Source organism: Austrofundulus limnaeus, unplaced genomic scaffold, assembly GCF_001266775.1.
Source record: "Austrofundulus limnaeus strain Quisiro unplaced genomic scaffold, Austrofundulus_limnaeus-1.0 Scaffold140, whole genome shotgun sequence".
Classification (NCBI taxonomy): Eukaryota; Metazoa; Chordata; class Actinopteri; order Cyprinodontiformes; family Rivulidae; genus Austrofundulus; species Austrofundulus limnaeus.
Window position 1 is genome coordinate 687,345 of NW_013952542.1, and position 10,860 is coordinate 698,204.

Here is a 10,860-nt window from a genome sequence, read left to right on the forward strand (position 1 = left end):
CAATTTAATACACAATATAATTTAAAATAAAAACTTCACAACAAAAATACAAATATCAACCAAATCTTTGTTTATATCTCATTAAAAAAAAGCTTTATATATTCTACTAAATGAATAAATTGTTCCAGTATTCTTAAGGTCACCAAGCACTGACTTTATTCTCATAATATTACAACTTTATTCTCATAATATTACAACTTTATTCGCATATTATGACTTTATTTTCATAATATTACAACTTTATTCTCATAATATTACAACTTTATTCTCATAATATTACAACTTTATTCTCATAATATTACAACTTTATTCGCATATTATGACTTTATTTTCATAATAATAAAAATATGTGTTATCTCTGTTGTAGATACTGGAGCTAAACCCAAATTGTTGTTTTCTTTATTTACGTTTACCTTTTTAACTGTGAATTTATTCTTCCAGTAAAAAGACGTGTAAACACGTCCCGAAGCATTYTAAGTCCGACATGAAACTGATCACTATGGTAACGGGGGAGCACGTGGTCACGCAAAACTACGTGAAGCCGACATCAGGCGAAGGCTAGACTGTCTCATTTCGCAGCAGTTTTGAGCATCCTACCCGGCCTAGCAAGGATGTGGCCTACGTGGCCCAACTAGGCTGGGTCCTCATGAGGACCCAGCCCACGAATTGAGACGCAGCCTATGTCAAAGCCAATCTCCACTTCCTGCCTAGAAGTAATGAAACATTCGCGGGGTGGGGGATTTGATAGAATCCTTAAACGGCAGGGAAAACACTTGGTCATGCATGAAGGTGGTTTTGTAATGGAAATCACAGTTCTTTTTTATATCACAGAAGAAAGTGGTCATTCACAAACTCTATATACTTTTCAGAGGTGAAATTCACATATTCAGGGACCGACCAGCTCTCTGCCCATTATTCAAGCCCAAAACATGACTCCGCCCCCTCCTTGCCAACYTCACAGCCTTTTTTGAGACATGGTGGTCGAGCCTTCTCTCCTCTATCCATCTGAACTAGGGCTGCGCGGTATATGCGGTAGACGGTAGAAACGGTATGAAGTTGGCCTATAGTAGAAATTTACCCTCTGCCGTCCTATCGTCAGTTACATCATCGCACCTGTGTGAACAGGGCTGCGAGTGCAGAGACAACTGAGCAGGAGTTGGAAATAAAATGAAGAAATTATAGCGTTTTAAGATGCGTAAAGAGAATAAATCCTCAAAATTTCCCCCTCCCGTTGTAGAAAAGTTACGTCGGGATCATTTCCTTCCTCCCTCCCTCCACATCGCGCAGAGTGAAGCTTTAAAGGGATCCACGATTAGTTGTAACATTAAACTTTAGTTGATAAACATTTATTTTAACTGTCAAATAAAGACTGTAAAAATACTGTAGGCTGTTTAGATTTGTAATTTTTTAAATACATTTTAACACGGATGGAGCCATTTTATTTACACGCAAAGCATTCTGGGTAAATGATGACATCAACTAGGTCATCGGTGCGAGGCTGCTAGCGAGCTATATCCACCCTGAAGGTTAATCTTGGACAATATCTGACGATCGACTCTTTTAAATGAAACCAGAGAGCGTTGACAGAGAGGAGAAGGTAGAAATGACTCAGCCTGTAACTGAAAATATGGATGGAGGACAACAGAGCTGCTTCATGGAAGAAGAACCTCAGCGTAGCCTGTTAGCCTTTGCGCTAGCCCTCAATGCTATATTGCCTTATATGTATTAGCTTGGCGCTAGTGCGACAAACAAGCTAAACTGAGGTCCTCCATCCATATTTTCAGTTGCAGACTGAGTCATTTTTGTGTTCCCCTCTCTATCATGTGGATGGAGGACCTCAGTGATGAGAGGAGAATGTGTAGCGCTGAGCTAATACATATATATGGTGATAGCATTCAGGCTAATGCTAAAGCTAACAGGCTAAGCTGAGGTTCTTCTTCCATGAAGCAGCTCTGTTGTCCTCCATCYATATTTTCAGTTMCAGRCTGAGTCATTTCTACCTTCTCCTCTCTGTCAACGCTCTCTGGTTTCATTTAAAAGAGTCGATCATCAGATATTGTCTAAGATTAACCTTCTGGGTGGATATAGCTCGCTAGCAGCCTCGCACTGATGACCTAGTTGATGTCATCATTTACCCAGAATGCTTTGCGTGTAAATAAAATGGCCCCATCCACGTAATATATTTTAAAACTTTTAGTTTAATTTTTTTTTAAACTGAACATCCTACAGTATTTTTACAGTCTTTGTTTTACAGTTAAACTATATGTTTATCATATAAAGTTCAATGTTGCAACTAATCAGGGATCCCTTTAATAACAGTTTTTTCACACCCAAGTTGTCGGAGAAAAAAAACTTGTATTTATGTATTGTTACCCACCGCAGAGATGAAAAAAAAGGACGTGGACATTCGTTCACTCATAAATCCACCTTGCTAAAGTAACTTCGGCTTCTGCTCTGATGATGAAGATGAGAGCGCAGCAGAGCAGCAGCTGATAAGTTCAGCAGGCAGAAGCTCATTGTATGGCAGGTTGATATTAAAGCAAAAATGCTGTTTGATTAAGATTAGTTTTCTGCAAAAAAAGCTCTAAAATTACATAATCTTTACTTTTTATGATAGTTTTCTACCGCGATATATACAGTTACCGTGATGGGATTCAATTTTTACCGTGACATGAATTTGAGGTCATACCACCCAGCCCTAATCTGGACCATCCAGGGTTGCACGGTACTCAACAGCAAATAAACTGTTAGAAAATAAGTCTTCATGTATTTCTGAGCCCACTGCTGCCTTTTGTGCGTGTAAGCATTCGCAGGGGGGAGGGGGGGGCGGGCAAACAGAAGGATTATGCAGATCTGCAAACCTCTGGAGGATCCTATGACTTGATATTTGCGGTACTCCAGAGGCACGTCCAACTTCAAATATCAGATTGCTGCTTTGTAAAAGCATTTTCGCAGCTGCTCCCTTAATCTGTATTTTTCTGGCAGAAACCTTCTTGTTGTGCCTTCATCTGCACAAGCCTGTGTGCACTCTGAATCAGCCAAAATACCCATACGTTTTTGTGAAATGTTGAAGGTTTTCATATGTTAGCCAAGTCATTCAACTATTTCAAGCTTTTCAACAGCAGACTTCCTTTTTCTTTCCCCATATAGTTTGAAAGTGTTGGTCTGCTTAATAATGCGGAACGTTCTTCTCCTGTAGTTTTTCCTTTAATTGGGCTCACCTGGCAAACTAATCATCACAGGTGTCTGAGTTTGACTTCAGTGATCAAAAGAGCCCTGAGACACAATACCATTGAGTTTAATAAAAAAAAAAACAACCTGTAATCTTTATGACACTTAAATGCAATTTGAATAATCATTTGGAAAGTTGTGTAATTAGGTTTTATGCATTTGAGGTCAGGCATTAATATATTTTAAATCTGGGAAAGATTTGATCAGATATCTAAATGCCTCCAGAATTAAAGAGAATGTAGTTTCTTTTCTTCAACACTGTAAATAAGAAGGAAAAAATTAGATTTCATCAAACACAAGTGTAATTTGCAGTGCCATCACTTGCATCTGTTTTTTTCCTGACAAGTGACATCAATGCCTACACATTATGCGCTTTTCTTCTCAAATGCTCCCACTCGTTTGCAGCGCTGTCGTTGTTTTCCTCCATCACACTTGTAAGAACATTTCACCTGAGGTCTCACCTTTTTAAAAAACGTTGGGAAAATGCTCTCTGCCTTGACAGAAGCTCTAAACATTTTGCCCCCCGTTAGTATTAAGCTTTGTGTGAAATTTAAATCTCTGAGGCAGCTGTGACAAAGCCGGAGGGCAAACAAGCAAACCTTGATTAACTTATCTAGTTCCCTTGTTCTTTTGTCTATCATAGAGTTCACAGTCAGCTGGAGCTTTTTGTGCAGTTTGTGATACAYGTTTGACGTATTTGTTTCTATTTCTTTCCCCACACTCGCTGCTGAAGATGGTGGTGGTGAAGGTTGTCAAAATTATTGAGTGTTTGAATGRCTGAAATCATATCTGGGCCTTTGTTGTGAGGAGGTTTTCAGTGTTTTAATACACACTTAGATAATAAAAGATGATTTCAAAGGGTTTCAAATACACACAAGTGTCACTGTGATAGGATGTTATGAATGTTATTGGTGGAAATATACTGTATCCAATATCTTCACTCAGGCAGCAGGAATAAATCTGGAACAGCTGAAGAGTGAAGGTGGTGTCCATAGAGCTGTTAAACTGTCCGCATTCTGAGCAATCATCTTTCTGTGTTTTTATGTGAGGTCATGTCTTCTGCAGCTGATCATGTTTGTCACACTCTAAACCAGAGGTGCCCAAAGTGTGGCCCGCGGGCCAAATTTGGCCCRCCAAGCCATTTGATTTAGCCCACCACCAGTTGTTCTGGTTACTAGATTGTAATATGTCTTATGCAGAAACATTATATTTCCACTTAGTCTTTTCAACAATTGGTCCAACTATACGTACAAGGAGCTGTAGTCAGATAGTCTTAACTCATGGTACTGACTTTCTTTGAATTTTGTTAAGATTAAATATAAAATACAAGTAACTTCAAGAGACATTTATCTTAGATTTAAGTCCATATCTAGATTTTCACACCTTGTAAGACCACATAATGTATACTCAAAATTTAAAATTATGAAAAGACTCAGGAGCCTTTGCTGGCCGAGCATACGTTGAATTTTGTCCAAGTTCATGGGCTGAAAAATGACCAAACAAACAAAATGTGGACAACCACAATGGCTGCTAGCTTAAATAAAAATAATGCAACTTTACTTGAGAATTATTTGCATTTTATGTATTATATTATTGCATTTGGCCCACCCCACGTAGACTGATTTTAATTTTGGCCCTCAGGGAAAATCTTTGGGCACCCCTGCTCTAAACACTTTGACCTTATATTTGGACAATTAGTTTGATTTTAGCTGCTAAATAAGTTTATGTTACGTGGTCAAAGTGGGTTTAAAATAGGGCAGAATGATGACTCAGTGGCTACAAACTACTGAGTCCACGAGGGGACATGGGGGATTTTTTTTCTTTTTGCGTTCCCATGTAATGCCTTTTGCGTTCCCTCGCAAAAGTCATTTATCACTGTTGTGCCTGCTGGTTTATTAACAAACTCAAATGATCACCATTAGCGAGTTAGCCTACTGCTTTAATTCAGCTTTAGAATGAATATATCACACAGCCACACATGGAAGTATGTCATATGTCGATATATGAACACAGTACAGCCACGCAACATCAATGTCAATTTCACGAACTTGTAGAGACACATCCTGTTTTGGTAACCGGATATTTCAAAACAAAAGTCTGATTTAATTCAGTTCATATACAAATCAAACTTTGCGTGGGAATGCAAAACAATATTGCGAGATAACACAAAAGTATTACGAGGTAACGCAAAAGTATTGCAAGGTAACGCAAAAGTATTGCCAGCGAATGCAAAAGTATTGCAAGGTAACGCAAAAGTATTGCGTGGAAACGCAAAAGAAAAAAATCCCCCCATGTCCCCCCGCGGGCTCCATAACTTACACACTGCTTGTGTTAATGGTAATTAATTTTTTTGTATTTTTTGCTCAAGTCGGATTTTTTGGCGTAGTCGTTATTGTTACAGTATAAACAAAATATCCAGTGGTGGCCACAGTTCTACTAAAAAATAATAGCAGAATAAATTTTCATTTAGCACTATAGTATTTTGCCTAACTTTGAGAACATTTATTGCACTTAACTGGCACTAAATAATTTTTTCGCTAAATTCTAAATTTACCTGGCTGTTTTATAAATTTTCAGTTCAATCTAGTTTACCAAAAAAATTTAAATTAGTCAAGGAGTCTCAAGATGTGATTGGTCGACGCAACGGATGTTAGCTAAAGGCATGCGACTGGCTTACTATGTGTCAGGTATCAAAACGCTATTAGAATGCTTCCTCTGATGTGCAAAATTTAGATGTGTTGGTYATTTACTCTGAATTAAAAACAAACTATCCCCTCTTCGTGCACTTAGTGCATATGCTAGAATCATTGTGTGTCACCTGAGTTAGACTGAGCTATAGGTCAGATWGGCCAAACTGCCACAAATGAGCCCGCCCACCTTCAAATTAAACCAATAGAATCAAAGTAACAGGTTTGTCAGTCCCACCAGTCTTCAACTGGWRGGACATAAAGACATGTGATACAGACTGAGTGACCRTCCTTAGTGGTTAGCAATCCGAGTTAGCTTCCGCAATTTTTTTTCCATTTGTTTAGCATTAGCAGAGCCAAGATTATTGTTTAGTGTATAATGGTTGGTAAAGCTAACTTTTGTTTAACTATGTCCATCACTGGTGACCTCAAGCATTGCTATATCGTGATAGTATTGTTACAATCCAACATGTTGTATACCATTAGTATCATACAGTATGTTGGTGTAAATGTTGTCAACCAGAGCATGAYGAAGATAGAAAGTTTAAAAAAGACACAACAGCTGAAGATGAGCAAAGCTCCAAGCTCTAAAATGCATAATAATCGTATCAAATCTGGATCAACCTGCATACWTTTTACCTTAATGATGTAAAAGTCAGATGAAATGTGACATGATATAACTGAGGTCTGAAAAAACAGAAAAGTATCACATGTAGTACCACATTTAAAAAAACACCGTGGTCACACAATTTAAGAGTATTTAAAGTCAAACTGGAGGAAAAGTACAGGAAAACTGCTCCTCTAGTCTAAAACTTTTCCTGATCGACCACCAGTCCCATTTTAAAGCAGGTAATTATTTGTTTCACTAAATGTATTTTAGGATTTCCCACACAGTGTTGACACGTGGGCAGGCCGAGGCTTCATAATAGCTTCCAAAAAAAATATTTGACAACCAACTGCTGTATTTTTATTTTTGACTGTATACATTAGTAAAACCTACGACCGGGAGGCTGCGTGGAGGTTGACTTGCCTCCATCTTTTTCACAAACTCATTAGATCAACTCTCTCTTCCTGAGTTTGTGCATTCTTCCCAAAACACACTTGGTACAGATGCTCATCAGAGTATGTTGGAAGACAAAAAAAATCAATCTCACATTATTTTTGATGTACTAATACCAACAAATTGAATGCATTACTGTGTATCATTTACAAATACTGTATATACATAAACWGTTTGGCTGTGTTTTCATTGAAGACTTATTCAGTGCCTGATGATTTTACAAGAGTACATTTGCTTTTTAGACCAGTTAACTCGAACCCATAAATTTAGCCAATAAAAAATTTCCTAATAATTCAGTGTTGTGTCACACATAACGGATAACTTAGCAAAGAACCCATTTTAAACTAGACTTTAGCAAGGCTACAACAGTATTTATTTATTAACTGGATAGCGAGTTTGTAAGTAAGCTAAAAGTAATCAAAAAGTCCAAACTATCTCAWATATCACATTCTTTAATTATGCATATAAAAATACCAAAAATAACAGTTTGATAAATAAAMTACTTCAACACTGTGTTTTTTTAGATTTAGATTATTTAAATATCTTTGCACACTCACTGTAAATACATCTTCTCAGTCAGATGCGTTACTACAAAAACACCTACATTTGTTTTTGCTCCAAGGCCCATTAAATGTGACAAAGTTTACAAGAAAGAAATGTTTTCGAAAGTCTGCCCAACTATTTCTTTTGAAATGTGTTCTTTATACAGTATATCTTGAGAGAGTYGTTCACAATGAAAGCCAAGCCTCTTTGTCCCCAAGAGAAGGAAAAAAACGTACCACTATTAATTATGGCCCTAATGAAATCCAACATTTCCCCAGGTGCTGTTTGACTGACAGGTAGTGTTAAAACAGACAAACCCCCCTTCCACCAGCAACAACAACACAACCGACACAATACGTAAATGCATATAGGCCTTGCAGAACAATTTCATCTTCTAATTGGCAATTTACTACGTGCACAATATACGGGCTGGCCTTCTCAGTGTTTAGAGTTATTTGCAGCGGTGCTTCTCAACATTCAGATTAATTTCTTAAAAGCCTGCTTTTAAAGAAAAGTGTAGCGTTTGCAAATAAAAGGATGTGATTCAGGTGGAAAGTGCTTGGCTCTGAGTATTGTGTAAGAGCTCTATGGAAATGGAAGAGGCAGGATGGAAAACAGAAGGCAGAAAAAGACGGTAGGAAAACAGAGTGAACAGAAAATAATCATTTCTGTAGCTGTACTTTTAATGAATAAGGAGATCAATCCTGTAGATACTGCAATACCATTTTACATAATCTTTTTCTACATTATTTTTCYCCATAATCTAAGTAATCTGAATTCTCATGTCACTCATTTTAAACAGATTTYGTATAATAGATGACTTAAAAAATCAAAAGCATGTTGATTCAGCCAGATCTATATTTTAATGACAAATATGTGGAGTTTTATGTTTAACAGTATTTCAGAAATGTTTATTTATTCGAGTTAAAAAACTTTTTGCAAGCCTAAATTATCATGGCTGTTCTGCCATTTTAGAGAGGTGTAGGGGTCGCTGTCGACTCGTCGTGATCTCGTGATTCAAAACCTCACTGGTGGGCAGAAAAACAACCCACAGTGACACCACAGATTTTCAATAACATTCAGGTCTGGGGACTGAGATGGCCATTCCAGAACGTTGTACTTGTTCCTCTGCATGAAGGCCTTAGTAGATTTTGAGCAGTGTTTAGGGTTGTTGTCTTGCTGGAAGATGCAGCCCCGGCTTCAGCAGCTTCAGCTTTGTCACTGATTCCTGGACATTGGTCTCCAGAATCTGCTGATATTGGTTGGAATCCATGTGTCCCTCAACTTTAACAAGATTCCCAGTCCCTGTACTGGCCACACGGCCCCACAGCATGATGGAACCCCCCCACATTTTGCTGTAGGTAGCAGGTGTTTTTCTTGGAGTGCTGTGTTCTTTTTCCTCCTTCCTCCTTCCTTGCATAACGACCCTTATTCTGCCCAAATAACTCTTGTCCAAATGTGCTTTAGCAAACCTCAAGCAGCTCTGATTGTGATGTGGGCGGAGAAAAGGCTTCCTCTGCATCACTCTCCCATACAGCATTTCCTTATGTAAAGTGCTGAATAGTTGAACGATGCACAGWGACTCCATCAGCAGCAAGATGATGTTGTAGGTCTTTGGTGCTGGTCTGTGGGTTGACTCTGACTGTTCTCAACATCCTTCACTTCTGTTCATTCCAGAGTTTTCTTGGTCTGCCACTTAGAGCCTACACTTGAACTGCGCCTGTGGTCCTCCATTTTCTCACAATGTTTCTCACAGTGGAGACTGAAAGCTGAAATCTCTGAGAAAGCTTTCTGTACCCTTCCCCTAAACCATGATGGTGAACAATCAGTTTTCAGCTCATTTGAAAGCTGTTTTGAGACTCCCATGCTGCAACTCTTCAGAGAAGATGCAAAGAGGAGAAAAACTTACTATTGTCCCCCTTGAATACCTTTCTCATAATTGGAGTCACCTATGTATGGAGCTCAAGGGTCACTGAACTTACCAAACCAAATTTAAGTTCCAATAATTAGTTCTAAAGGTTTTGAAATCAATAAAAAGAAAACGGTGCCCAAATTTATTCACCAGCCTAATTTTGTTTAACCAATTATTGCACACTTTCTGTAAATCATATAAGCTTCATTTCACTTCTCAAATATCACTGTGTTTGTCCCCTATAGGTTACATTTTACAGATTTATTTAATCCAAACAATCAATGATTTATAACGGTAAATCAGGAAAATTAACAAGGCTGCCCAAAAGTTCGCACCCCACTGTGATTCCCTGCAATAAACAGAAAGAACTGAATTTCTAAGATTGACGATTGTGAATGTGGTCTTTATTTTCTATCAGGTAAAACTGATTCTTCATATTCATTTTGTCTCCTATATGTACGGCTCACATTCTCCACGATACACGCTGATCTGAACTGATACTGAAATGAAGAGAATACAACTGCCTCAAAATGTGTAATCCAGATGGCATCTGCAGGAGAGCCACAGAACATCTCTTATGTCAAACAAATCAAAATAGATCCAAGTACATTTTTGGGGGGTTMATTTTCTAAAGAATTTGACTCTTACCATGGTTGTATACGCACTGCTGCATCCTTTTAGCCAGACTTTGTGCCGATTAAAAAAAATCCCCGAAAGTTTAAATCCATAAACTTTTGGTCCTCYCGGTGGTTTTGATGCCATTTCTCCAAATTTCTTTAGGTTTAAACACAGCTAAACCGTGCACTTTGATTGAAACCAATAGARCCRCTACCAGWGTTTAATGTTGCACAGACTTAGCCACGTCACTGGTGTTCTAAAATAGCTTGAGTGGAGATCGATATTCAAACAATTTGTTATGTACACACAGATTCCATACAGCTAAGCCGTTTAGGCTAATCCGATGAAATTAAATCAACTCATAGTCAAGGTTTCTCTTTACTACTGTATTTTATCCTTTGTTAACTGTTTGCTTTCTGGCTACCAGCATACTGAAAAGAAGTGAAAAGAAGCACTTCTGTTTACAAATGTGATCTGGTTCAAACTTTTTCAAGTGTTGAGTAATTAAAGAGAGGAAGTAAGACAATATCCACACTGAAGACTTTGTAAGAGTGAGGTGAGTCAGTTGCCCTAATTAGTTTAGTCCTTCTTCTGCCTCTCTCTCTGGTGGAGTCATTAATGTTGACGTGAACATTTTTTTCTCATTTGAATGGGTAAATAATGAAAGAGGAGTGACAGCTGGGTAGTGAGGTAGTCGCAACTTCTTACAGCGGCAGAAAGGCAGCAATTAACAGGAACCGACAAGACCGAGGGACATGAAAACACCTTCATCATCATCACACACACACACACACACACACACACACACA